The sequence below is a fragment of the Hemitrygon akajei genome, chromosome 1 (assembly GCF_048418815.1).
Source record: "Hemitrygon akajei chromosome 1, sHemAka1.3, whole genome shotgun sequence".
NCBI lineage: Eukaryota > Metazoa > Chordata > Chondrichthyes > Myliobatiformes > Dasyatidae > Hemitrygon > Hemitrygon akajei.
In genome coordinates, this window is record NC_133124.1 from 215,080,034 (window position 1) to 215,107,288 (window position 27,255).

General features: G+C 42.1%; 1 long non-coding RNA gene across 1 annotated transcript; it reads right to left on the reverse strand.

Moving 5' to 3' along the window:
• Positions 1 to 1,117: 1,117 nt before the first annotated feature.
• Positions 1,118 to 27,255, reverse strand: LOC140735513 (uncharacterized). The gene is made up of 3 exons (XR_012100762.1): positions 26,992 to 27,255; positions 5,168 to 5,337; positions 1,118 to 3,552 (listed from the first exon to the last, which is right to left on the reverse strand). It is a non-coding gene; the product is annotated as an uncharacterized lncRNA (long non-coding RNA).

Genomic DNA, 27,255 nt, shown 5'->3' on the forward strand with positions numbered 1-27,255 from the left:
TCCTTCTACCTTACACCACGAACTTATCAATCACCCTTCATATACCCTGTGGCCTGGCCTCTACAGCCAGCTGTGGCAATGAATCCCAGAGATAAAGAAATTCTGCTCTTAAAGGTGATTATATAAAAATACAAGTAAGCAAAGTAAAGCTAAACTACAAGAAAAATAACAATTGCCACAAAATTTTTTATAAAATGTTAAAACAGTTGGGAGTGATAAACACCCTGTTGCCACTTTGTTAGGCACACCTGTACACCTGTTTGTTAATGCAAATATTTAATCAGCCAATCATTTGGCAGCAACTTAACGCATCAAAGAAAGCAGACATGGTCAAGACGTTCAGTTGTTGTTCAGACCAAACATCAGAATGGAGAAGAAATGTGATCTAAGTGACTTTGACCAGGGTTTATAGTTGGTGCCAGACCGGGTGGTTGGACTATCTCAGGAACTGCTGATCTCCCAGGACTTTCATGAACAATGGTCTCTAGAGTTTACAGGGAATGCTGTAATAAAACAAAATAAAAATCCAGTATGTGGCAGTTCTGTGAGCGAAAATGCCTCATTGATGAGAAAGCTGAGAGGAGAATGGCCAGACCAGTTCAAGCTGACAGGAAAGCAAAAGTAACTCCAATAACCAGGCGCTACAACAGTGGTGTGCAGAAAAGCATCTCTGAATGCACAACATGTCGAACCTTGAAGTGGATTAGTCACAGCAACAGTAGACCACACTGGACTCCACTCCTGTGCAGAATAAAGTGGCCCCCGAGTGCATTTGCATTGTATATCACTGGGATTGGAGGTGCGGAGGAAGATGAAAAGTACTGTGTCATTGTTCATCCCGAGCAGCTCAGATTTCGGGCATTCCCAGGGACGCATAAGGAGACAAATATCAGGTGCTGCTGCCAGATCATCAACTCGGTGAAAGACGCTCAGATTCTGTCAGTCTACCAGCACATCAAGATGTCTGTAGAGGAATGCTGCTAACTGGCACACTCCAGGCTGCAGAGTTACGTGTTGAGGGACGCACTGAAATTCGGTGCAGTCACCACCAGGGCTCGGTGGGGAAGGACCGCGGTGTAGAGTTCTTCTCCCGCGGGAGAGGGAGGGGCTGGGAGGGGGGAGGAAGCCTCTCAATTGCAGTAGGATTTACATAATACAGAATCCCAGAGTGCCACAACAGTGGCAGCAGAGCTTATACAGTATGGACAGTATAGACAATGTCTGTGAAGAATGTAAAGGTATTGAACGGTTTATTTTAGTAAATACTTCTATCACAAATAAAATTGTTTTGTTAGTGCAAATAGTCATTGGGGTAGGAAGGAAATATCAACAAGGTATTTTGTTTCTGATTGCTGTCCAAGCTTTCAACTGAAATGTGGGGCCCTAACCAGAGGTAAGATTGTGATGTCTAGCACAGCTAAATACTGTAAATATCCATCAGCCAGCCTCTAATGCAATAAATGGCCTCTTTCTCTAGCATTAAAAGTTCACCTTTATAGACATACCTACACAGGGTATAAATACCATGAAAAATAGCTTTCGTGTGCAGTAGCACAGATCAGTACAAAAATGTAAATTTAAATTAACATGAATTATACATAACTTGCATGATAAAGTAAGTATAATGACGTTCATTAGATCAGGGTAATAGCGATCTGCCTGAGTTTCTTTTCCAGGGAATGTTTTCTCTTGGAAAATTGGAAAGGCAGATAGTGTTGAGGGAGCAGAGAGTCTCCAGAAGGACTAAGAGAATGGGCAAAGAAGTGGCAGAAGAATATAATGTATGGTCATGCAGTTTTAGGATTAAAACTGTAGGCTATTTTTGAAACAGAACAAATTCGGAACTCAGGAGATCCAAAGGTACTTGGGAGTCCTTGTGCAGGATTCCCTAAAGGTTAACTTACAGAAGGTGGTAAGGAAGGCTAATGCAAGGTTAGCATTCATTTCAAGAGGTCTAGAATATAAAATCAAGGATGTAATGTTGAGGCTTTATAAGGCATTGATCAGAACGCACTTGGAATATGGTGAGCAGATTTGGTGGACCCTTTATCTGAGAAAGGACGTGCCGGCATTGGAGAGGGTCCAGAGGAGGTTCATGAGAATGATCCTGGGAATGAAAGGGTTAATTTGATGCCTGCTCTCGCTGGAGTTTAGGAGAAGGAGGGGGATCACGTTGGGACCTATCAAGTACTGAAAGGCTTCAACAGAGTGGACGTGGAGAGGATGGACCAGAGGGTTCAGCCTCAGAAAGAAAAGGATAGAGATGAGGAGGAACTTCCTCAGCCAGAGGGTGGTGAGTCTGTAGAATTTCTTGCCACAAGTGGCTGTGGAGGCCGCGTTATCAGATATATTTAAAGCGGAAATTGTTAGGTTGATTACTAAGTGTGTCAAAGATTATGGAGAGAAGGCAGGCGAATGGGTTTGAGAGGGATAATAAGTCAGCCATGATGAAGTGGCAGAGCAGACTTAATGGGAAATTGTCCATATTTTTCTCCTCTGGCCTTTGTGCTTCTGCAAGGCTCGGACTGTAACAGAGAAAAGCTCTGGAGATCCAGAAGACGACGCCTGATGCCCACAGCTCGGAGACTACAAATCTCTGCAAGCCCACTGGGGAAGTTGAAGGCACTATGTCAGCAACTTTGAGTCTGCTGGAGCCTAAAGGCCAAAGCAGACGGCCTGTCCTGCGGTTAGGAGACTGTGAATGTGGGTGGGATGGAGGGAGGAGCAGAGCTTGTTCTGCTGGGTATCGTGGGCACATTATGTTGGCACTGGAATGTGTGGCGACATTTGTGGGCTGCCCCAAGCACATACTGTGTTTTGGTTGTTAAAGTCAACAGCGGCTTTCACTGTATGTTTAGATGTACATAAATCTGAAAGTGATTTATCTGGAATAACAACTTATTTCCATCACTGAAATATTTTCTGTTTATTCACTCTATAGATGCTGCCTGACCTGCTGAGTTCCTCCAGCATTTTGTTTGTGTTCTTCTTTGGATAGGGTGGGGTTATGAAATAGTTCTGTACAGTGGCTGCAGTAACATCTTGACCCAGTACATCTACTAATATTTAAGGGTCACACTAGATGCACATTTGACCTGGCTGGTATGAAGGTGTTCACAGTTATGCCCTCAGAGATGATTGAGACATTATTCAAGTACTGCCAGGGAAGAAGTAAATAGGTTTATCTTCAACTCAAACCAACCCAAGTCCAAAATATATGCTTATTATCCACAATACAGTAATAAGGAACTTACAGTCATTGAATACACAAAAAAATACCCTGTTAAAAAGCAACTTTCCAGAACAGCCTATGTGCCCCAAGGCTGTGTTCCAAATATCACGGACCCTGCTTGTTCCCAGACCAACTGCAATGCTGAGGAACTCGACAAGATAGGCAGTACCCATGGAGAGGAGTAAACAGTCATCGTTTTGGGTCTTTATTGGCAGGGAGATGGAGTAGTAAAACAGCAAAGCCTTGCTACAACAGTATGAGATGTTGGAAAGACCGTATCTGGAGAACTGCATTCAGTGTTTCCACGACATCTTGTCTGTCTGATGAAAGAAGACATTGCTTATGGTAAGACATTAAAAGTGCACGCACACACACACGCTCTCTCTCTCTCTCTCTTTCCTTTGGCAGGGGAGTCTAGGACCAGAGGGCACAGGGATGAACAGGGATGAGGAGCAATTTCTTTAGCTAGAGGGTAGTAAATCTGTGGAATTCATTGCCACAGATGGCTGTGGAGGCTAAGTCACTGGGTGCATTTAAGGCAGATAAGTTCTTGGTTAGTCAAGGGTTGAAATGTTATAGGGAGAAAGGAAGGCAGGAAAATGGGGTTAAGAGGGAAATGGATCAGCCTTGATGATCCCTGAGCTGGATGAACAGAGTTTTACTGTATTAAGAAATCTGGCTGGCTATAGAGTCAACCAAGAATAAAGTGAAAGATGCTATGAAAGAAATTAGAGATCAGGAAAAGCCAGAAAGGATTCAAAAATCTATCAATATGTATTGATTTTTGAATCTGGAGCTGGGATGTTTTGTAGCTTTGAGACTATGAGAAGGAATAAATTCATGAATGAGGCTTTTGAGCACATTTTGTTTTCAACATTGCTTTATAAGACATTGGTCAGAACGCACTTGGAGTATTGTGAGCAGTTTTGGGCCCATTATCTAAGAAAGGGTGTCCTGGCATTGAGAGGGCCCAGAGAAGATTCATGAGAATGATCCTAGGAACTAAAGGGCTAACATATGAGGAGTGTTTGATGGCTCTGTGCCTATACTCACTGGAATTTATTAGTTTGGGGGGGGGGAGGGAACTCCACTGAAACCTTTCAAACATTAAAAAACCAAGATATGTACAGAGGATGTTTCCTATAATGGAGGAGTCTAGGACCAGAGGCCACAACCTCAGAATAGAGAGACATCCCTTTAGAACAAAGACGAGGAGTAATATTTTTAGTCAGAGGTTGGTACTCTGTGGAATTCATTGTCACAGACAGCTGTGGAGAAGAAGTCATTGGATATATCTAAAGTGGAGATTGATAGGTTTTTGATTAGTAAGGGTGTCAAAGGTTATGGGGAGAAGGTAGGAGAATTGGGTTGAAAGGGATAATAAATCAGCCATGATAGAATGGTGGAGCATAGGGTATGGAGCAAATGGCCTAATTCTGCTCCTATGGTAGCATAGAGGTTAGCACAACACTTTACAGTACAGGCGACATGGGTTCAATTCCCGCCACTGCCTGCAAGGAGTTCGTACGTTTTCTCTGTGACCACATGGGTTTCCTCTGGGTGCTTCGGGTTCCTCCCACAGTCCAAACATGTACTAGTTGGTAGGGTAATTGGTCATTGTAAATTGTCCCATGATTAAATCAGAGATTCCTGGTTCGAAGGGCCTATTCCATGCTGTATCTCAGTAAATAAATGTCCTAAGGTCTTATGGACAGGAGGACTGGAGGAAATGTAGCATAGGATATTTAAAGTTCAGGAATTTAAAAAATCAGCAGGGGAAACATTAAAAAGGAAAATAATTTTTAAAAATGAGGAGGTGCGGCAGGGACATTTGCTCTTGCACAGTTGCATTGATCTAATGTGACAATGAAATCAAATAGAGCTTTTGCTATCTAAAGAAATCATGTTATCAATTAAATGAATACTTGTACTCACACATTAGAAATATGATGGGCGAAGTGTGTCACGAGGCTCTCATAAGCAGCCCCTCAGCTGAGCTGGGGAAACAAAAAATCAACTTGAAGTGGATTATTTTCTTCTGGCTAATATTCACCGAACTCCGTATGGCCAAACAGATTGCAGCTTCCACTGAAGAAACTTGTATACTTAAAACAAGAAAAGAAAATCTGTTTTAAATCAATGTCAAAGTTGTTTCTGCAGTCATACTGTTCCACATTAAGTGTTCAAAATGTAGTGTTCCTGACAAAATCTTACACTGATTAATGTTTCTGTCTCTGTTCTACAGTGACCATTTGTTAGGTGTTTTCATTCAATGCAAAAACAGTCATCTATTCCCCTTAAGGTACAGTTCATTATTTTTTCAGTAAATGGAGAAAATGTGAAAAGCCTACCTAAGCTGTTCCATTGCAAAAAAAAAGAGTGGACTTCACAAGCAATGCACACAAGATGCTGGAGGAACTCAGCAGGCCAGGCACCATCTACGGAGAAGCATGCAGTCGACATTTCGGACTGAGACCCTTCAGCAAGACTGGAGAAAAAAGATGAGGCATAGAGTTGAAAGGAGGGGTGGGACGGGGGGTTGGAGAATGGTGAAGTTGGGGGGGGGGGGCGCATTACCGGAAAGTTCAAAAAATCGATGTTCATGTCTTCAGGTTGGAGGCTACCCAGAAGGAATACAAGGTGTTGTTCCTCCAACCTGAGTGTAGCCTCATCATGACAGTAGGTAGATTTATCGGAAAGGGAATAGGAAGTAGAATTGAAATGGGTGTCCACTGGGAGATCCTGCTTTTTCTGGTGGACAGATTGTAGGTGCTCAGTGAAGCGGTCTTCCAATTTACGTCAGTCTCACTGACGAACAGGAGACCATACCGGGAGCACTGGACACAGTAGCTGACCCCAATAGGCTCACAGGTGAAGTGTCGCCTCACCTGGAAGGACTGTTTGGGGCTCTGAATGGTAGTGAGGGAGGAGGTGTAGGGAAGGTGTAGTATTTGTTCTGCTTGCAAGGATAAGTGCCAGGAGGGAGATCAGTGGGGAAGGACGAGTGGATAAGGGAGTTGCACAGGGAGTGATCCCAGTGGAAAGCACAAAGTGGAAGGGGAGGGAAAGATGTGCTTGGTGTTGGGATCCCGCTGGAGATGGTGGAAGTTACGGAGAATTATGTGCTGGACACGGGGGTTGTGGGGTGGTAGAGGAGGACAAGAGGAACCCTGTCTCTGGTAGGGTGGCAGATGGATGGGGTAAGAGCAGAGATGTGTGTGAAATGGAAGGGAATGCAGTTGAGGGCAGCATTGACGGTGGAGGAAGGGAAGCCCCTTTCTTTGAAGTACGTTTCCTTTATTTTCATCCTGAGAGCAGATGCAGCAGAGACAGAGGAATTGAGAGAAGGGGATGGCATTTTCACAAGTAACAGGGTGGGAAAAGGTACAGTACAGGTAGCTATGAGAGTCCGTGGGTTTGTAACAGACATCACCAGGTAAGCTGTCTCCAAAGATAGAGACAGAGATATCGAGAAAGGGTCATATACTGTATCTGGTACTCCCAGTGTGGCCTCCTGTATATAGACCTGACGTAGTTTGTGAGACCACTTCACCGAGTACCTATGCTCTGTCCGCCAGAAACAGCGGGATCTCCCAGTGGCCTAGCCTGCTGAGTTCCTCCAGCATCTGCAGATTTTCTCTTGTTTGTGTGGATTTCACAATATTAGCCCTCCAGCACAATGAGCCAAGGTACCCAGCCTGCTACCTCCTCAAGGGTCTTTATATTCCCTTTTCCAGATGCATGGCATCTACACACCTCATAAGACCATAAGACATAGGATCAGAATTAGGCCAACCAGCCCACCGAGTCTGCTCACCATTCCATCATAGCTGATTCATTATCCCTCTCAACCCCATTCTCTTGCCTTCTCCCCATAGCTTTTGACATCCTTACTAATCAAGAACCTATCAACCATCACAATACAACCAATGACTTGGCCTCTACAGCCATCTGTGGCAATGAGTTCCACAGATTCACCAGCCTCTGGCTAAAGAAATTCCTCCTCATCTCTGTTCTAAATGGACGTCCCTGTATTCTGAGGGTGTGCCCCTTTGTCCTAGACTCACCTACTGAAGGAAACACATTGTGGAAACCATTGGCTTTTTAAAATAATACTTTTAATATGATTTGTATTTATCACACACAGGCAGAAAGCAATAAAGCAGCTAAACTAAGGGTTTCTCACTTTCCATTGGCTGAGTATTAGCACATTACCAATGTGATGTAATTGTTTTAATTATTGAGCCTATTAAGTAATTAATTTCTATCTAAGGAATTTTTTTTATCTTATCTATAAAAGTGATAGATTTTTTAAAAATGCCATCTTTATTCTTTTGTCTTAGTATTAATTCCCTTCAGCATAATTTCTCAGTTCTTTATTTGTTTTGCTGAGTATTTGTATGCTTGCTTGTACTCTTTAAAAAAAAAATGAAATCTTGGAATTAAATCTGCTTGTTATTCCTGCCTGCCGGAAAAACCCTAAGGATCAGAAATTAAATGGATCCACTCCTCACGGATCAACAACATCCACTCTTTCTAGGCCTTTCAATATTCACTGGCATCATTCTCAATAACCATCTCTGGACCCTCTCTAATGCCAGTATATCTAATCTTAGATTCAACTGTCTCTACAGCACACTCCATAACAAACTGGAATATCCATACCCCATGGGATGCACATTGAAAAGAAAACAAGGTAGAAAATTGAAAAACATGATTTGGTAAGATGACTGAAGTAACACAAGAGAACAATTTTTTTCAAAAGTGTTGCCTCCTCAAAATGTTTTTTTGTTTGTAATAACCTGCTTGAAGCTGAACACAAATATAATGTCAGACTACACAGGAATTCGGAGAAATAAGAAATTAACTTTTTTGAATATAATGTGTTTAATTTCATAACAGTGCTGACACTTTGCTGACAGTTCAACTAAGCTAAAAATGTTTTGTTGATGATTTTCTTTTGTACTCAGTGTCTGAGGTTTCTCGGTTAAGCGTCCAACAATAATCAGCCAGATTGATGGATTCCAGTTGCCCTGATCCCATTTCTCCATAACCGCAATGTCCTGGTGAAACCTTTCACTGTGCTCGTCACCGACAGCAGCAAGATTTACAGGGACGATGTCTAAATGGGAATGCAAGAAATGAATCTTTAGTGACATGTTGCACTTCACGGTTGAAGCATGTTGTCAACCAGCTTCAGTACTTTGGTGCCCTGTAGTTGCCAAGAAAATTTTCAACAACATCCTTGAATACCTTCCATGCGATTTTCCCTGGTTCCACTAGAAGTTCTTCAAATTGCCTATCATTGATGACCTATTAGATTTGTGGACCAATAAAAATATCTTCCCTAATCTTAGCATCAGTTATTCCGATCTGAATTATGAATTGAAATAACAAATATAGGCAATTTCAAAAAAAATGGTGCATGGTAGGCTTAGTTAAAAAGAATCTAGTGCTTTCCCAGTGTACATGATCAATAAACTCTTCTTGGGCTTCCATCCGAGGACAGGTATCAATTTTAACTGAAGTATGTATGACGGACTCTGCAATCTTCATCAAGGATGATGCCTGGGCACGGCTAGTCTGGTGGTATTTATACCCTTGCTGTCCATCCCTCCTGAATTGTTCTGAATACTGATGCTTGCCTTATTGTTTGCATGATTTGTTTCTTTTTTAACTTGTTTTTTTTTTCTGCCCTGTCCTTTGGGTGTTAGCCTTTTTTTAAAAAAAAATTGTATTCTTGTGGGCCTCTTGTTTTGTGGGAGGAAAGTCTGGCAGCTCTTGGGCTGTATTCCCTGAAGTTCAGGAGAATGAGGGGGGATGAATGAGTGGAGAGCAGCCAGTGAGTGAGTGGGCCAGTGAAGGAGTGGAACTTTAAGGCTTTGGCTCGAGAGCCTTTGGCAAGAAGAGCTGGAGTACGAGCTTGCTCCCAGTGAGGTAAGGCCGGGTAAGTTTCTTTAATTAATCTAATTAACTTAGGAGTTGGTAATGGACGCAGTAGATAGGGCAGTCCAGTGCTCCGATTGTAGGATGTGGGAAGTCAGGGACAACACAATTGCCTCTGATGACTACGCCTACAAAAGGTGCATCCAGCTGCAGCTCCTGACAAACCGTGTTAGGGAACTGGAGCAGGAGCTGGATGAACTTCGGATCATTCGGGAGCCAGAGGCAGTAATAGATCGGAGTTTCAGGGAGGCAGTCACCCCTAAAATTCAGGAGACAGGTAATCGGGTGACGTCAGGAGAGGGACGGGGAATAGACAGAAATAGCAGAGCACCCCTGTGGCTGTTCCCATCAACACCAAGTATACTGTTTTGGATACTGTTGGTGGGGACGACCTACCAGGGACAAGTTGCAGTGGTCGCGTCTCTGGCACCGAGACTGGACCCTCAGCTCAGAAAGGAAGGAGAGAAAAGAGGAGAGCAGTAGTGATAGGGGATTCAATAGTTAGGGGGACAGATAGGAGGTTCTGTGGGGGAGATCGAGAATCCCAGATGGTCTGTTGCCTCCCTGATGCCAGGGTCTGCAATATCTCGGATCAAGTTCTCGGTATTCTCAGAAGAGAGGGTGAGCAGCCAGATGTCGTGGTCCACGTGGGGACCAATGACATAGATAGGAGTAGGGATGAGGTCCTGAAGAAGGAATATAGGGAGTTAGGAAAGAAGTTAAAAAGCATGTTGCAACTCTACAAATCTCTGGTGAGACCACACTGGTCACCTCATTATAGGAAGGATGTGGAAACTATGGAGAGGGTGCAGAGGAGATTTACCAGGATTTTGCCTGGATTGGAAAACAAGTCTTATGAGGCAAGGTTAGCAGAGCTGGGACTTTGCTCTTTGGAGCGTAGAAGGATGAGAGGGGACTTGATAGAGGTCTACAAGATTATGAGAGGCATAGATAGGGTGGATATACAGTACCTGTTTAGGGAGGGTAAAGTTAAGGGAGGGAAATTTAGGGGAGACATCAGGGATAAGTTTTTACACAGAGGGTTGTGGGTGCCTGGAATGACTTGCCAGGGATGGTGGTGGAGGCTAAAACATTAGGGGTATTTAAGAGCCTCTTGGACAGGCACATGGATGAAAGTAAAATAGAGGGTTATGGGGTAGTGTGGGTTTAGTACTTTTTTTTAAGGAATATAGGGGTCGGCACAACATCAAGGGCTGAAAGGCCTGTACTGTGCTGTAGTATTCTAGTGCCTAGGATCTCATAGAAACATTCCAAATGTTAAAAGGCCTGAACAGATTAGATATGACAAGATTATTTCCCATGATAAAGGAGTCTAGGACAAGAGGGCACAACTATAGGATTGAGTGATGTGCATTTATAACAGAGATACGGAGAAACTACTTTAGTCAAAGGTTGGTAAATCTGTGGAATTTGTTGCTATGAGCAGCTGTGGAGGCCAAATCATTGGGTGTAATTAAGGCAGAGATAGATAAGTTCTTGATTAGCCAGGGCATCAAAGGATATGGGGAAAAGGCAGGGGAGTAGGGATGACTGGAAGAATTAGATCAGCCCATGATTGAATGGTGGAGCAGACTTGATGGGCCAAATGGCCTACTTCTGCTCCTATATCTTATGGTCTTATGGTCTCTCAAGGTTGCATAATTTATATATACTTTATATAAATTATATACACACACACTTTATACATTCTTTAATAATAAATGTACTTTTGAACTTTGAAATTTCATGGTGATTTTCATGATCAGCAACCCAAAATCCATAAGATACACCCAAAAGTATTCAGGAAGCAAAATCTTTGTTGTTCAGGGTAGTTTAAGGAAATACTAAACATATTTATGTAGTTTAGACTCTTTTTCCTCCCAGAAGGAAATATGTCTATTGATTTTCAGATTAAAACAATTATTAGAAGTAAATATTACTTCACTGCAATTTAGAAAGGCTACCTGTGAAAACCACAAACTAAAACAAAAGTTAAAATATTAGAAATGGACAGCAAATTCTGTAAGAGATGGGGCTGGTCATCCTTGGGATACAAGTCTGCCAAGTGCTTCGAAAATATTTGGCTACCATCATTTTGACCTCTTAAAAATGTAAAAACTTGTTTTATCTGTCCCTGCCATGCAGCAGAACACTTAAGCAAGTGGAGGAAGAAGTCTGGAACAGAACCTTATAATCACCAGACAATGGGGCATTCACTTCAGTGGAAATATTCAAAGAGATTTTGATTCAATTTATTTGTCATAGATACACCGAAACATACAGTGAAATATGTCTTTTACGTCAACGGCCAACATAATCCAAGGATGCGTTGGGGCAACATGGCACACCCACAATTTACTAATCCTAACCCTAACCCATACATCTTTGGAACATGGGAAGAAACCAGAGCCACTGGAGGAAATCCATACAGTCACAGAGACAATGTACTAACTCCTGACAGTGGTGGGAATTAAACCCCAGCAAAGATTGCAAAATGGAGAACAAGAAATTCATTCCTCAATGCTGGTGAATATAATGGAGTTTTGCAATTGAAAACAAGCTACACTCAAAGTTGAATAGTATGCAAAACATTAACATGACAGCCAGCAGGAAATTCAACCTCTGCTTTTCTGGCAGGCTTTTCATTAGCACTAGAAAACTTTACAGGGTCTTCCCTGGGTCTTTCTACTGTCCATTAGATCGCTGGTGTTTAGGGCAGCAATGAACATTCCATCTCTGGCGGTGTTCATGCTTCCTTCATCGTGTCAGTAGCTTGGTTTTCACTACTGTCAGTCAGGCAAGTCCCAGGTGGAGACTCAGGAATACCATCGCTCTCAGATGTAGAAGATTTCTTCATCGCTGTTCCTGTAGCAATTTTGTGTGACCAGTCAGGGTTGTCAGCCCTGAGCTGAACCCCCGAACCTGAAGGACCGGTGGACCACTCGAAGTCTGGACTCTACCCTTTGATCTGTTCGGCATGGGTGACCCTACCAAGAGCCAAAGCATAAAGCCCTGAGTCCAGCCAACATAGCTCTCTGGCACGCAAGCCTCCAAACCCTACAACAAGATTATGGTGCTCTTGGAGGGTCCCTACAACATGTTAGAGTTCTATTCCTAATCCAAACAGTTCATAAAATGGAAATGAACAAAGGTAGTGTGTGGGAGAGTAATCGGGTGCAGGAAGAATGGCTTCACTGACTCAGTGAGTGAACAAGTGAGTCTGGTCAACACTCCCAGCTCAGTTTAGCTGATTTCTTGTGGCTTGGCTGCAGCAAGTGAAGGCAGATGGAAGTGTTCTGTTCCCAACCCGCAGAAGATGCCTGCAGTCTCACAGCAGCTGGTAAATCCAGTCTCCCAAACTCTCACTTGTATACATGTTCTGCCCATAAGCTGAGCATCTGTAACCTGGGAGGACCTGCATTCTAGTGTAAAACATCTCACAAATTATATCAACAATTGTGCGTTCTCCAACACTGATCTTCAGCCACACTATTCCAACAAAAGGTATTTGCTGTTTACTCATAGAACCACCATTTTTTTACAGAATGATACTGAAGAACTGGCAAGATAGGCAGAACATTAGCAAATAGAATTTAATCCTAAAAATTTTTGGAGGACTAATAAAGCTAGGATAAACACACTAACTGGTGAGTGCTAAGGGAAGAGTGGTGTTCATTATAAGTCCAAAGTTCAAAGTAAATGGATTATCAAAGTAGGTATATAGGCTTGACAACATACAAGTTAGAATGTGACAGATCTAGATGAAGGTGATACCTATCAGCTTCTATCTTGCACTCTTTCCTCTCTCCCCACCTTCCTATTCTAGCAGCTGTCTCCTTCCTTTCCAGTCCTGATGAAGGGTCGAAATATCAACTCTTTACTTCCTCTCCATAGATGCTGCCTGGCCAAGTTCCTCCAGCCTTTCGTGTGTGTTTCTCTGGATTTCCAGCATCTGCAGAACCTCTTGTGTTTAACTACATTAGAGGACATCTGGAGTGTACATTCATCTTAGCCACACTGTAGAAAGGGTGTGATTGCAAGAAGACTAAGAAAGAAAGGACACTCTTACTAATCAAGAACCTATCAAACTCCGCTTTAAATAAATCCAATGACTTGGCCTGTACACACCATCTATGGCAACGAATTCCACAGATTCATCACCCTCTGGCGAAAGAAATTCCTACTCGTCTCTAGGCTTCCTTGAATTCTGAGACTGTACCCTTTGGTCCTAGGCTCCATCACTACAAGAAACATCCTCTCCACATATATTCTATCTAGGCCTATTGATATTGGATCACTTTCAATGAGATCCCCCCCCCTCATTCTCCTAAACTCCAGTGAGTACAGACCCAAGCCATCAAATGTTTGTCATATGTTAACCCTTTCATTCCAGGATCATTCTCATGAACCTCCTCTGGACCACTTCCAATGTCAGCACAATCGTTCTTAGATAAGGGTTAGATAAGGCCTAAAATGTTTCAATATCAACCTGAAGGAACTATTTTTACCTGTACAGCGTACTGTATATCCCCCTGCCCCTTGGTCATACTCAATTCCAGGTACGGTAAGACTCCAATAATCCAAAATCCTGATGGTCAAGCATCCACTCTCTCATTAGTCCTGCATGTGAGTCAGGGATCTGGAACATATGTGGAGTCAGGGGCTTAGACATTAGGCAGGAGCCAGAGTTAGGAATCTAGGAGTCGGAAACAGGCGGCAGGTCTTTGGCCAGAAGCAGAGCCTGGAGGGCTTGTATATTTTCTGCTCCCTTTAACTCAGTGTATTTGCTGGTAAATTTTATTATACTATTTAGTACCGTGTCTGTGTGTATTGTATTTTGTTTATTATGGGTAATCTGTCATGTGGATTGAGCCATGGTAGAAGCAAATGAGTAGGGTTATGTATTCTTGCTTTGTCTAAGCTCAGTTTAGTCTAGTTGAGAAGGAGTGACTGCACATTTCACTTAGTTACTCCCTTATCTAAGAAAGGGTGTGCTGACATTGGATAGGGTTCAAAGGAGATTCATGAAAATAATCCAGGATTGAAAATCTTGTCACATGAAGAGTGTTTGATGGCACTGGGCCTCTACTCACTGGAATTCAGAAAAATTGGGGGTGATTTTATTGAAACCTACTGAATGCTGAAAGGCATTGATAGAGTGAATGTGGAGAGGGAGTCTAAGACCAGAAGACACAGCTTCAAAATTGAGGGGCGTCCTTTCAGAATGGAGATGAGGAGGAATTTCTTCAACCAGAAGGTGGTGAATCTGTGGAATTCGTTGTCACAGGCAGCTGTAGAGGCCAAGTCATTGGGTATATTTAAAGTAGAGGTTGATAGCTTCTTGATCGGTCAGGGCATGAAGGGATACAGGGAGAAGGCGGGAGATTGGGGCTGAGAGGGAAAATGGATCAGTCATGATGAAATGGTGGAGCAGACTTGATGGGCCAAATGGCCTAATTCTGCTCCAATATCTTATGGTCTTATTTTACTTACTTTGTTGTTTTGCTTTATTTCTAATATCACTAAAAGATAACTTGTCTTTACTGGTTTCATAATAATGGATCAAACATACTTTTTTTCCAGTTGGAACTTAGATAACTTGGAAGCGCACTATACAGTGTCAACTCCATACTCAGTCTCTCAGCAGTTTTGATTTGTTTTCAAGTAACCACTACACAAGTGAAAAGCAGTGAAATAATCTGGAAGTTCCACTAGTCCCAAACTACCAAAGTCCAATAGGTACCAGATTACCAGAGTTTCAATGTAACATTAATTTCTGGTTGTAGACTCCCACTGTCTCATGTTTCTGGTCAAGATGGCGGTCTCCTTTAAGGTTGTAACTCAGACTTATTCGTAAGGATGGATTTGTGGGCTGCCGCCAGCTCATTCATTGGTTGCGTTAGTTGTTAAGACAAGTGATGCATTGCATTGTATGCTTTGATGTGCACATGATAAATGAGTCTGAATGTGAATTTGGAGTCTCTGTCAAAACAGCTCCCGTTATATCACAGGCTGAACGCTACAGTCGTTATGAAGAAGTTTCAAAGGAGGTTCATGAAAAGGCTTGTCATATGAGTGTTTGATGGGTCTGGCCTCTGCTCACTGGAACTCAGAAGAATGAGGGGTGACCTAATTGAAACCTATCAAATAGTGAAAGGGCTTGATAGAGTGGATGTGAAGAGGATGCTTCCTATGGAGGGGGAGTCTTAAGACTGGAGGACACAGCCTCAAAATAGACGGGCATCCCTTTAGAATGGGTATAAACAGGAATTTCTTTAGCCAGAGAGTGGTGAATCTGTGGAGCTCATTGCCACAAGCAGCTGTGGAGGCCAAGTCACTGGGTATATTTAAGGCAGAGGTTGATAGATTTTGATTGGTCAGGGCATGAAGAGATATGGGGAGAAAGCAGGAGATTGGGGCTGAGAGGGAAAATGGATCAGCCACAATGGGATAGAGGAGCAGATTCAATGGGCTAATTCTGCTCCTATATCTTATGGTCTTATATTTCCAGTGAATAATACCCTTTGGGACTAGTTACTCAATTGATTTTTATATTGCTGATCCATAGGTTTAGCTGCCCTTTTGCTTAAAGCATGTACAATGCACCAAGGAGGAATGCCCTACCAGACAAACACAGTTGCACTAATAAATAAGAGAGTAGTTTGCTACCTTTGTGCATACCGATCATTTTAGCACAGAAATCCACCACATCCATGCCAATTTTTGGCCCATCTACACTACTCCCATTAGGACTGTACTCTTCAATGCCTTGCCTGTTTAACTGTGTGTCTAAATGCCTTGTGATTCCATCACCCCCTGCCACCCTGCCCCCAGCAGCGTGTTCCAGATCTCAACCACCCTGAGTAAGAGTCCTACCCCTTAAATCCCCGGTAGAAATGTCCTTCCTTCACACTAAACCTGCTTCCTCGGTTTTCAATACACTTACCATTAGGAACAGATTTTGGCCATCTACCCAATCCATTCCTCTTGCAATATTACATACATACTTCTATCAGCTTCAGAACTTTCACATCAGGCCAGCTTTCCGTGAACATCTTCTGGGAAGGTTGGTCTCATGATCTCCTGCTTCCAACTCAAGAGTCCAGTGAGATGGTTTGCACCCATCCCCAGAGATAGGGTAGGATTTGGGAGATGCAGGAAGGGATTAACTTAAGGAACTGTCTTGAGAGAATGAGAAAGACTGTGAGAAAGTAGATAGAACGTTTATTGTGGTATGATTACACCCACTTCACAACATCAAAGTTCGAAGTAAATTTATTATCAAAGTACATATATGTCACCCCGAGGTTCATTTTCATGAGGGCATTCACTGTAGAAATGAAAATTAAATCAATGAAAAACTACACACAAACAACCAACGTGCAACAGCATGGCAAACTGTGCAAATACAAAATAAAGTAATAATGATAATAATAAATAAATAATATTATTGAGAACATGAATATAAAGACCAGTGCTAATCAAAAGGCTGGAGTGTTTACTGACATCCGTAAGCTTTCACTTCGGCGGTCAGAGGTATCATCCGCTTCCAGCAGGCTTCAACCATACCAGTGCCTGTTAGGAGATGAATCTCAAGGTTGTATAAAGTATACATTCTTTGATAATAAATGAACTTTGCCTCAGAAGAATATGGTAACCTGCCTCAATGACAATTCAGTGATGAAGTGTTTTGAGAGGCTGGTCATGAAACATATCAACTCCTGTCTGAGGAGCACGTGAATATGCATATAGATCTAAATCTGCACGCAATTATATTGTCAAAAGGATTTATAGACCAGCCGCAGGAAAGAACAAACCATATCACACAACATCTTACAGTACTATAATCATCGAATCACATGATCCCACAAAATGAAAATATTTTAATTGAATCTATCTTGTAGTAAGTGTGCTGATTATAACTGAAAGTTAAGCATTTTTCCATCTGTTCGTATTTTGTTCTTGGTTGAATATAACAGTGCCTGAGAAAGCAATGTTTGAATCCTAGGGATCACTAGCTTGTCTGGAAGGATTTGACCAGACTTCCTCTACAAAGAACAACAGTTTTTTAATCTCCACAGGGTTACCTCAGAAGACAAAATATCATGAGCATGCTCGGCAAAACAAACCGCCAAAACTCCAAATGTGGTCACAGAAATAGGAGAAACAGGAGGTTTTAAACAGTAATAAACTTAGAAGTACGGCAGAGGCCAAGATTCAAATTTATTTACTAGGTGTACATCGGTTCAACGTGTATTTCGGTGTACATGTTATAAGTAAATTTCAAATCTGAAATCTGTAACAAACTCCATTCCCCCCTCCCACCCACGCACATACACAGTTCCCCAGCCCAGGACAAGAAGCCATCTTCAGCCTTCAGCCTCCAGCAAACTCAAACTTGCAGACTTTGTACCTTCAACTTCCCCAGCGTACTCACTGAGATTTGCAAGATTGGGCTCCGGCTTACGGGCCTCCACATCCAGACTTCTGATTTAACATTCAGGTTTCGATCCTCGTTATCAATGCCAAGTCTCTGGTCTCATCGATTTGCAAGCACAGGGAGGGAGAGTTACTAGACCTTGTTTTTCTTGCCCACATGGAACTCAGACTCTAGAACCTGCCAACATCTCCGTGTCCTGGGGAGTGTGGGGAGCCCATCAGCCTTTGTCCACCCGCCCAATATCTGACCATGAAAATCTCACATCGCTAGACTTTGAATGTGGAGCAGAGGCTTAGACACCAGACTGAACAATAATTTCCCCTAAATCCCTGTCCCCAAGCCTTCATGTGACTCTAACTTCCCTCTCTGTCCCCAAACCTTCATGTGACTCTAACTTCCCTCTCTGTCCCCAAAACCAGTATTAAAACAAATCGCACAAAGTAAAAACTGCAACAATTAATTAATTAGTTTTGATTTTTAAGCACAGAAATGTCCATCATGCAACTGGTAAGATCACTGAGCCACAGGCATAAATTGCAAAGTTTGGTTGCATTATTAATGGAATAGGTTCTAAATTATTCCAACTAAATGCTCAGGGACAATAGAGATGGAAAGAGTTTGGGTATACAGCTGCTGTATTGATTAAGAATGATGTCACAATTAAAATTAGATGGAAAAATTAGCTTGTTCTCAAGACTAGATCTATATGACAACTTGAGAGAGGGAGCTGAAACCTTATTGACGGACTCTTAAAATATGGCTCCAAGCAATAAGAATATCAATAAGATAATTCCTTTCTCATGTATCTACATATTTACAAAGAGCATATTTGTAAAAATAAGAAAATATACACAGTGGCCTCTTGATGAGGTACATTTGTTTGTTAATGCAATTATCTAATCAGCCAATCATATGGCAGCAACTCAATGCATAAAAGCATGCAGACACGGTCAAGAGGTTCGGTTGTTGTTCAGACCAAACATCAGAGTGGGGGAGAAATGAGATCTAAGTGACTTTGACTGTGGAATGATTGTTGGTGTCAGCAGGGGTGTTTAGACTATCTCAGAAGCTGCTGATCTCCTGGGATTGTAACACATAACAGTCTCTAAGAGTTTACAGAGACTGGTGTGAAAAACAAAGTAAAACATCCAGTGAGAAGCAATTCTGTGGGTGAAAGCACCTTGTTAATATGGGAGGTCAGGGGAGAATGGCCAGACTGGTTCAAGCTGACAGGAAAGTGACAGTAACTCAAATAACCATGCATTACAATAGTGGTGTGCAGAAGGGCATCTCTGAATGCACATCATGTCAAACCTTGGAAGTGGCTGGGCCACAGCAGCAGAAGACCACACCAGGTAGAAAGATGTACCTAATAAAGTGGCCACTCAGTAATTATCATTGGATGAGTGAAAAAGAAATTTGAAGTGTTAAGAGAGTACAGTAGATATCATGCACATTTTACCATTCAGTAATGTTCAAAAGAGAGCCTCCTATTAGAACACAGGAAATGCGTATTCAGCAGGTATGGCAGACTCCAGTATAATAGGGCTGGTCCTCAGTCCCAGGTGTGATCATTGCCAAACACATTATGAACCCATATCTAAAATCCAAATCTACAACTAAATCCAGTGACCCGCTAATGACAAGTCAGCAAAGATCAGATTTCAAGGCCCAGTGTTTGGGATCTCGCCATCGGCAAGTCTGGAATTCAAGAGTTTGGAGGCCTGTCATTGGCAAGTCTAGAGTTTAAGGCCTAGAGGTTGAAGTCCTGTCATCGGCAAGTCTGGAGTTCATAGCTTAGCCCTCGGGGTCCCGTCATTGGCAGGTCTGGAGTTCAAGACCTAGTGTTTGGGGTCTCGTCATCAGCAAGTCTGGATTTCAAGGCCTGCATTGTTATCAGCAAATCCTGAGTTGATACCAATGATCGAAGCCTGAAGGATGATCAAAAGTTGAGACCTAATGGCCAAAGACCCGATCTGTGAGTCCACTGGGGAAGTTGAAAGTTCAATGTCTGTGAGTCAGAGTCCACTGAAAGCCCAATGATGGCCTGTACTGGGGTTAGAGGACTTTGGTACACGTGTGCACAGGCTGTGTTATGTTTTCTAACTTCAAAATATTAAACTATTTCAAAGAAACTCATGAGAACCTGAAATTATGAGTGCAGTTTCGGGTTTTACTTTAAGCGAGATGTGTATCACACGATAATATGACATATGCAATTAACATATTTTTATGTATAACCTGTTAATTATTTAAATAAACAAGAATGCTTAATCAATATATATATATATATATATCAGATTACTCAAATTATTATTGAAATATTAAACACGCAAGCGTTGGGACGCTTGGTTTGTTATTTTGTTGCTGTTCTTCTGTTGTTGTCCTGCTGAACATGGTGGGCTTGCTATGTTGGTGCCAGAATGTGCAGTGACACTAGCGGGCTGCCCCCAAACACATCCTTGATTCATGTTGGTTGCTAACACAAATGATGCATTGTGCTGTATGTTGTGACGTGCGATCATGTGATAAATAAATAATTGAATCTGAATCTGAACCTGCACCAAGGACAGCAGAGTAGTTTGAAGCCAGATTATCACAATAGTGAGTGTCTTCAAGCTCCTGTGCCTCCTCCTTGATAATTGTAATGAGAAGAAGGCATGTCCTGGGTGGTGGGGGTCCTTAATGATGGATGTTGCCTTCTTGAGAGATCACCTTTTGAAGATGCTATCGATGGTGGGGAGGCTGGTGCCTGCAATGGAGCTAGCTGAGGTTACAACCCTCTGCAACATCTTTTATCCTCTGCAGTGGCCCTTCCACACCAGGTGAGGAAGCAACCAGTCAGAATACTCTCCACGGTCCATCTTTAGAAATTTGCAAGACATACCAAATCCCCTCAAACTTCCAATAAAGAATAGGTGTTAGTGTGCCTTTGTAACTTTATCGATATGTTGAGCCTTGGCTAAATCTTCAGAGATGGTCTCACCCAGGAAAGATTAGGAATGATTCCAAGATGATCAGTATTGTTTCACAGACTTCCATAGTAAATCTGAATGAAATACTTCCTGAAGATTTTAGCCACTTTAAAGAACTCTAGATATTTTAAGAGGGTGGCGGATAACGTTCGCACTAAGGTGTGCACGTGCTCACATCTTTTGCTACTAGCACACAAAGGAATTTAAACTGCGCACAATAAGTCGTCAGCCTCTGCCTCATTGGCATGTTAAGTACATTGTATGATCGTACACAATCACATTTCCTTTCTGGTTTCTGATGCGGATGGTGTTGACAACATGGAGTTTGTGATGAGTTGTCTGCAGATTTTAGAACTGGCTTATTTATACTTATTAAGAAATTATTGATTCACTGTGTCGAATTCCAAAGAAGCAAAGGGCGTACAGCGCAAAAGAACTGCTAGTTCATTTAAAGCGAACTAGTTTAATGAAATAGTAGAAACTGCTACATCGAAAACTCATGAGGTCAGGAATGGGCAGCTATGAGAAATTTTTATGTACAATACAGAAACTGGTGTTACCTGTGTGTATTGTTGTGATGCAAAAGTTATTGGAGAATTTGTAAGTGGGAAGAAATGAAGTGATATTTGGAAACTTGGCTTTTTAAAGCATCATTTAGTAAGCAAATCACATATGGACGGTGTGCATATGTAAACCCCACGATCTAGGTCATGTAAAGCCTTGGGAGCAGGTGGTGGACAGTCATATGAGCAGTAGGTACATATCACAAGTTCTGACTATGTGACCACTGACCATGATCACTCACATCGTATGAAATGGCACATAATGATGATGATCAGATACTTTAAAGCAGTATAAAATTGCAACAGCGTGTAGAAATCAAGTAACTTACCCACATGTTGCCCATGATGATATAAAGGGAGCGGGTCTGTATAAATATCACAGGACTTTAGTTGGTGTAATGGCATTCACAGGCAAAGCTCTCCTCACCACTGACCACATCTACAAGGCGTGCTGCCACATTGCACATCCATCAAGGGCTCCCACCATCCACGCCATGCTCTCTTCTTACTGCTGCCATTGGGAAGGAGGTACAGAAGCCATAGGTCCCACCCCACCAGGTTCAGGAGCAGTTATTACTCTTCAACAATTAGACTCCTAAACCACTTACCAACCTCTATTCTGAACTGATTGTACAACCTACAGACTCACTTTCAAGGACTCTACAACTCGTGTTCTTATCATTTATTTATGTGTTTTCCCAGCTCATCTTCTTTTACTTATTGGCTGTTCGTTAGTCTTTGCTAGGCTTTTCATTGATTCTACTGTGTTTCTTTATTCTACTGTGAACAGAGTAGTATACAGGTGACATACATGTTCTTCAATAATAAATTTACTTTGAACTTTGATGCTCCGGTCCAGTGGTGCTTGCAGAGCTGGTGTTTATCTTTCTACTTCACACAGTATATTCACTTCAAGCTGCTGGCTGTACACATACTAATGGCCTCATTTACAGGACTCAAATGCAAATCATTCCATAGCCACACTCGTACACACTGAATGCTGTTTCTATACTCATTTATAGTTGAGGGATGTTCTACCCCAGGTCATCTGATGGGATGCTGACAAGAATGGGCTCATTATTGGTCTTGAATCTGATTCATAGAATATAGAACATACAACAGTACTTTATCAACTAAGCTAATCCTCCAATTCCAGTTCATGTTCTCGTCTAAATGTGTCTTAAATATCGCAATCATACCTGCCCCCATCTATTTTCCAACAACAGACTCCAGATTCCTACCATTCTTCCCTTCTGCATGGAGATTCCTCAACGGACAAAGAACCAACCCCTGAATCCTACTCACTATTTTAGCTCTCTTTTTGCACTATGCATTTAATGGAAGTTTTTATATATATTTTGTATTGTAATTTGTAGTTTTTTGTATGTTTTGGACTGCACTGCCACCACATAACAACACATTTCATGACATACATCAGTAATACTAAACCTAATTCTGATATTGTTTCTATGTGAAAAAAACCACCTCATTAATCTCCCTTAAAATGTCACACTCTAGTATTTCAAAGTCAAAAGAAATTCATTATCGAAGTATGTATATATCACCATATTCTGCCTTGAGATTTATTTTCTTGCAGGTATTTACATTTTGACAAGCATTTGACGTCCATCCTGGGAACAGACACTGTCTATCTTTCTCATTGCTTTATGACCCTTAACTTCCGATGCTCCAGAGAAAGCAACCCATGTCTGTCGAACCACTCCTTGTATCCACTACTCTCTAGTCCAGGCAATATCTTGGTCAACCTCTTTCAAAGCCCCCACATACTTTCTGTAAGATGGCAGCCAGAGCTGCACACAATACTCATTCCAAAACTGCTCACCAATACTCATGGTAACATAGCGGTTGTTGTTGTTGTTCCTTTCCGCGCCCTGTGGCGTATCGGGCGGCAACCCTGCAGTTTCTTTTGTATTTTTGTCCTTTTACGAGGCCGAGTTGCTAGCTCAAAGCTCAACCCAGCATGGATGGAAAGTGTGCAAGGAGCCGGCTGGATTCAAAACTGGGACCACTCACCTGGGAGTCCATGCCGATGTCACTACACCACCGGCTGGCTAGTGTAGCGGTTCCCGCAATGCTATTACAGCTTGGGGCATCCTGGAGCTCAGGGTTCAATTCCAGTGCTGTCTGTAAGGAATTTGTACGTTGACCCCATGATCTGGGTGCTCCAGTTTCTTCCCACAGTCCAAAGACGTTCCAGTTAGTAGGTTAATTGGTCATTGGAAATTGTCCTGTGATTAGGCTAATACTAAATACTATAGGTGAGTTGCTGGGTGATGTGGCTCATTCTGCACAGTATCTTTAAATAAAAGAATGGAAAGTAACATATATCATCAGAGATCCCCACCATCCAGGCCGTGCTGCTTTCTCTCTGCTACCATCAGGTAAAAGGTACAAGCGCCTCAGGACTCACACCACCAGGTTCGAGAACAGTAACTACTCCTCAACCATCTGACTCTTAAATAAAAGGGAATGGGGGGGGGGGGGGGTGCTCACTTGCTGCATCATTGAAATGATCCACAACCAATGATCTCGCTTTGTTGTTGTTGTTGTGTGCGGTCGACTCATGGTGACTCTATGGATAGTGTAGTTGTCCGTAGGATTTTCGGGGCTAGATATGGAAGTAGATTGCCAAGACTTACTTTCATGCAGATACTGGGACCTGACCAGATTCGAACTCCGAACCACCCGCCTAGAAATCCAATGCTGATGCCCGAACTCACTTTAAGGAATTTTTATCTCATGTTCTTATTATTTATTGCTATTTATGTATATTTGCATATGCAAAGTTTGTTGTCTTCTGCACTCTGGTGATCTTTCATTGATCATAAACATAGAAACATAAAAAACCTACAGCACAATACAGGTCCTCTGGCCCACAAAGTTGTAGTTACTATTCTTACTGAGAAAATGAATCTCAGGGTTATGGTGGCAAATATGTACTTTGATAATAAAACTTACTTTGCACTTTGAAATAAAATCCTGCTAAAGCAGTCCAACAAAGTTTTGTACAGATGCAACAAGACTTCCCAGTTCTTATATACACCCCCTTGACCAATGAGGCAAACACATCTTCCTTACCACCCTATCTACCTATGCTGGCACTTTCAGGGCATAATGGATTCGTCATTTTTTACTGCACAGGCTTACTCCACATTGAATATTTATGTGATGACATAGGGCAGGTATGAAACCAACCCTTATGAAGGAACATGTGCCTACTTACATGTTATGTTGACACTCCCCTTTATGTTACTAATATTACTAGCCTTGGTATCAACTAACTACCAACTGTAACTCCCCTTCTATCTCAAACCCACCCATAATTTTTAGTATTACTTTGCTAAATACTGTATTTAGTGGTGCCCAAAATAAACTGGACTGCTTTTACAAAGGTTATTTTTAATGCACGAATTATATAATCAATAGGAAGAAAATTGTGTAGGCAGGCTGGTAAAATTAAAGGTGTCCTATTATATAAAGTTGCTGGTAGGTAAATACCAAGGGGTTGGTGGGTGAATACCAGAGGGTTTGGGTACATAAGTGAAGAGAGAGGTAGGTAAGTAGTGAAGGAAGGGTAAAATAACTAGAATGGAATTATACCTCGGCATTGAAAAGGTGGGAGGAGGTGGATAAAGGTGATGAAGCTGGAAATTATATCGAAGGACATTATCCAAGGAAGCTGGTCCAGATCTTGTTGCAAGCTTTGATAGCCTCCCTCGCTGTCCACTATGCCCTGATCTTGGTGTCATCTGCAAACTTGTTGGTCAAATTTACCACATTATGATCCAGATCCTTGATATAGGTAACAAATAACAATGGAACCATCATTGATCCCTGCAGTACACCACTGGTCACAGGCAGTCAGTCAGAGAGGCAACCATCTACTACCACTCTCTGGCTTTTCCCAAGAAGCCAATGTCCAATCCAATTGACTACCTCACCCTGAGTGGCAAGCAACTGAGCCTCCCATGCGTGACCTTGTCAAAGACCTCGCTAATATCCATGTAGACAGAATCCACTGCCTTTCTTTCATCAACTTTCCTGGTAACCTCCTTGAAAAAACTGTACAAGATTGGTTAGACATGACCTACCACACACAAAGCCATGCTGACTATCCCTAATCAGTCTCTGTCTATTTAAGTACTGATCTATCCGGTTCCTTTGAATACCTTCCAATAACATTCCCACTATTGACATTAAGCATACCGGCCTATAATTTCCTGGTTTATTCTTAGAGCGTTTCTTAAACAACAGAACAATATTGGTTATCCTCCAATCCTCTGGCACCTCACCCACAGCTAAGGATAATTTAAATATGTCTGCTAGAGCCCCTACAATTTCTGCCTTCGACTCCTGCAAGGTCCAAGGAAATACCTGTCAGGCCCTTTATTTGCTTCAAGATAGCAAGCCCTCCTCTCTAATCCACATACCTCACTGCTGTTTTGCCTCAGTTCTAGACTCTGTGTCCGTGTCTCGAGTAAATACATTCAAAAATTCATTTAAGATACCCCCCCCCCACCTGACCGTTTGGTTCCATTCACACATGGCCACGCAGATCTGCAAGAGGACCAATTTTGTCCCTTGTTACCCTTTTGCTCTCGAAACTGTATACCTGTAGAAGTCCTAAGGATTCTCCTTCAGCTTGTCTGCTAGAGCAGCCTCATGCTTTGTTTTAGCCCTCCTGCTTTCCCTCTTCGTGGTCCCTAGCATTTCTTATACTCAAGTAGCTCATTAATTCCTTGTTGCCTATACCAGTTATACAGCTTTTTCTTCCTAACCAGGGACTCAATATCTTCTGAAAACTAATGTTCTCTAGACCTGTTAGTCTTGCCTTTTATTCTGACAGGAACATGCAAATCTGTACGCTCAAAGTTTCACCCTTGAGTGCCTCTCACTCACTAAGCACAGCTTTGCCAGAAAACAACCTGCCCCAATTCGCACTTGCCAAATCCCTTATGATGCCATCAAAATGAGCCTTTCTCCAATTAGGGACCTCAAACTGAAGACCAGACCTATCCTCCATAACTCTTTTGAAACTAATGTATTTATGATCCCTAGATCCAACGTGTTCCCCTGCACACGCTTCAGTCACCTGCCCCGTCTCATTCCCTGCTAGGAGGTCTAGTATTGTGCTTTGTACCGGCCTGTTTAGTGTTGTATCTGTGATTTTATGATCTCTGGCCACTGGTCACATTCTGTCCTGATTTTTTAGCCATTTACCAACTGTAGAAGCCTGTTCTTGCCTTTCACAATATCACTGCTTTAATCTTTCTTTTATTTTGATTATAGTGACATTTTTTTAAAAAAAAAATCACACCCAAAGGGTGGAGGGACTGCTTTTTAAAGATTAGGAATGCCTGAATACAGACATTTTAAATGTACCTATATATTATCATATGATTTATTAACGACAAAATGAAATGTCATTAACCATGCTAATTCCTACATTAAATAGCTTCCTTTCAATCATCCTTTCGTGGGCATCTAAAAGATTTCGGATATAACGATGGAATGTTTATTTGGATGCAAAAAAAAAACATTTTTTCGCGCGTATTGGTCTTAATCAGCATTTTAATTAGAGGCTGCTGCTACCCTTTAAAAAATCGCCTTTGATACTCCCAACGATGTCTGGCGGTAATCTACAGACAGGATGATATCGGTAGTTATTTAATGACGTTGAGGGAAAACACGTTACAATTTGTTTTTTTTGTGTGTGTATGCATGGTTACAAAACTCTAGAAGACTGAACGCTTCGAGCTTCCAATTATTCAAGCGATCCGCACTTTGGTGTCTTGCTTTATGTGCAGTACTCACAGAAAGGTAATTTGATCGGTGTAGCTAGCGACCACCATGTTTGAACGAAAGTTGATGTTCTGTTCACTTGTATAATGGGTGGATTTCTTTTTTTTTTCGAATCTTAAAGTAAACAGCCAAAGATTCTTGGTAATAGGTACTTAAGAGGTAAAGGGTGGGATTTATAGCTACAATTGCGATCGTTCTGCTCGCCCCACATGTCAATGTCTCGCTTTGATACTTCGTGTGGTTCGTCGATGACTTGGTTGCCGGCGCCGGGAGGGT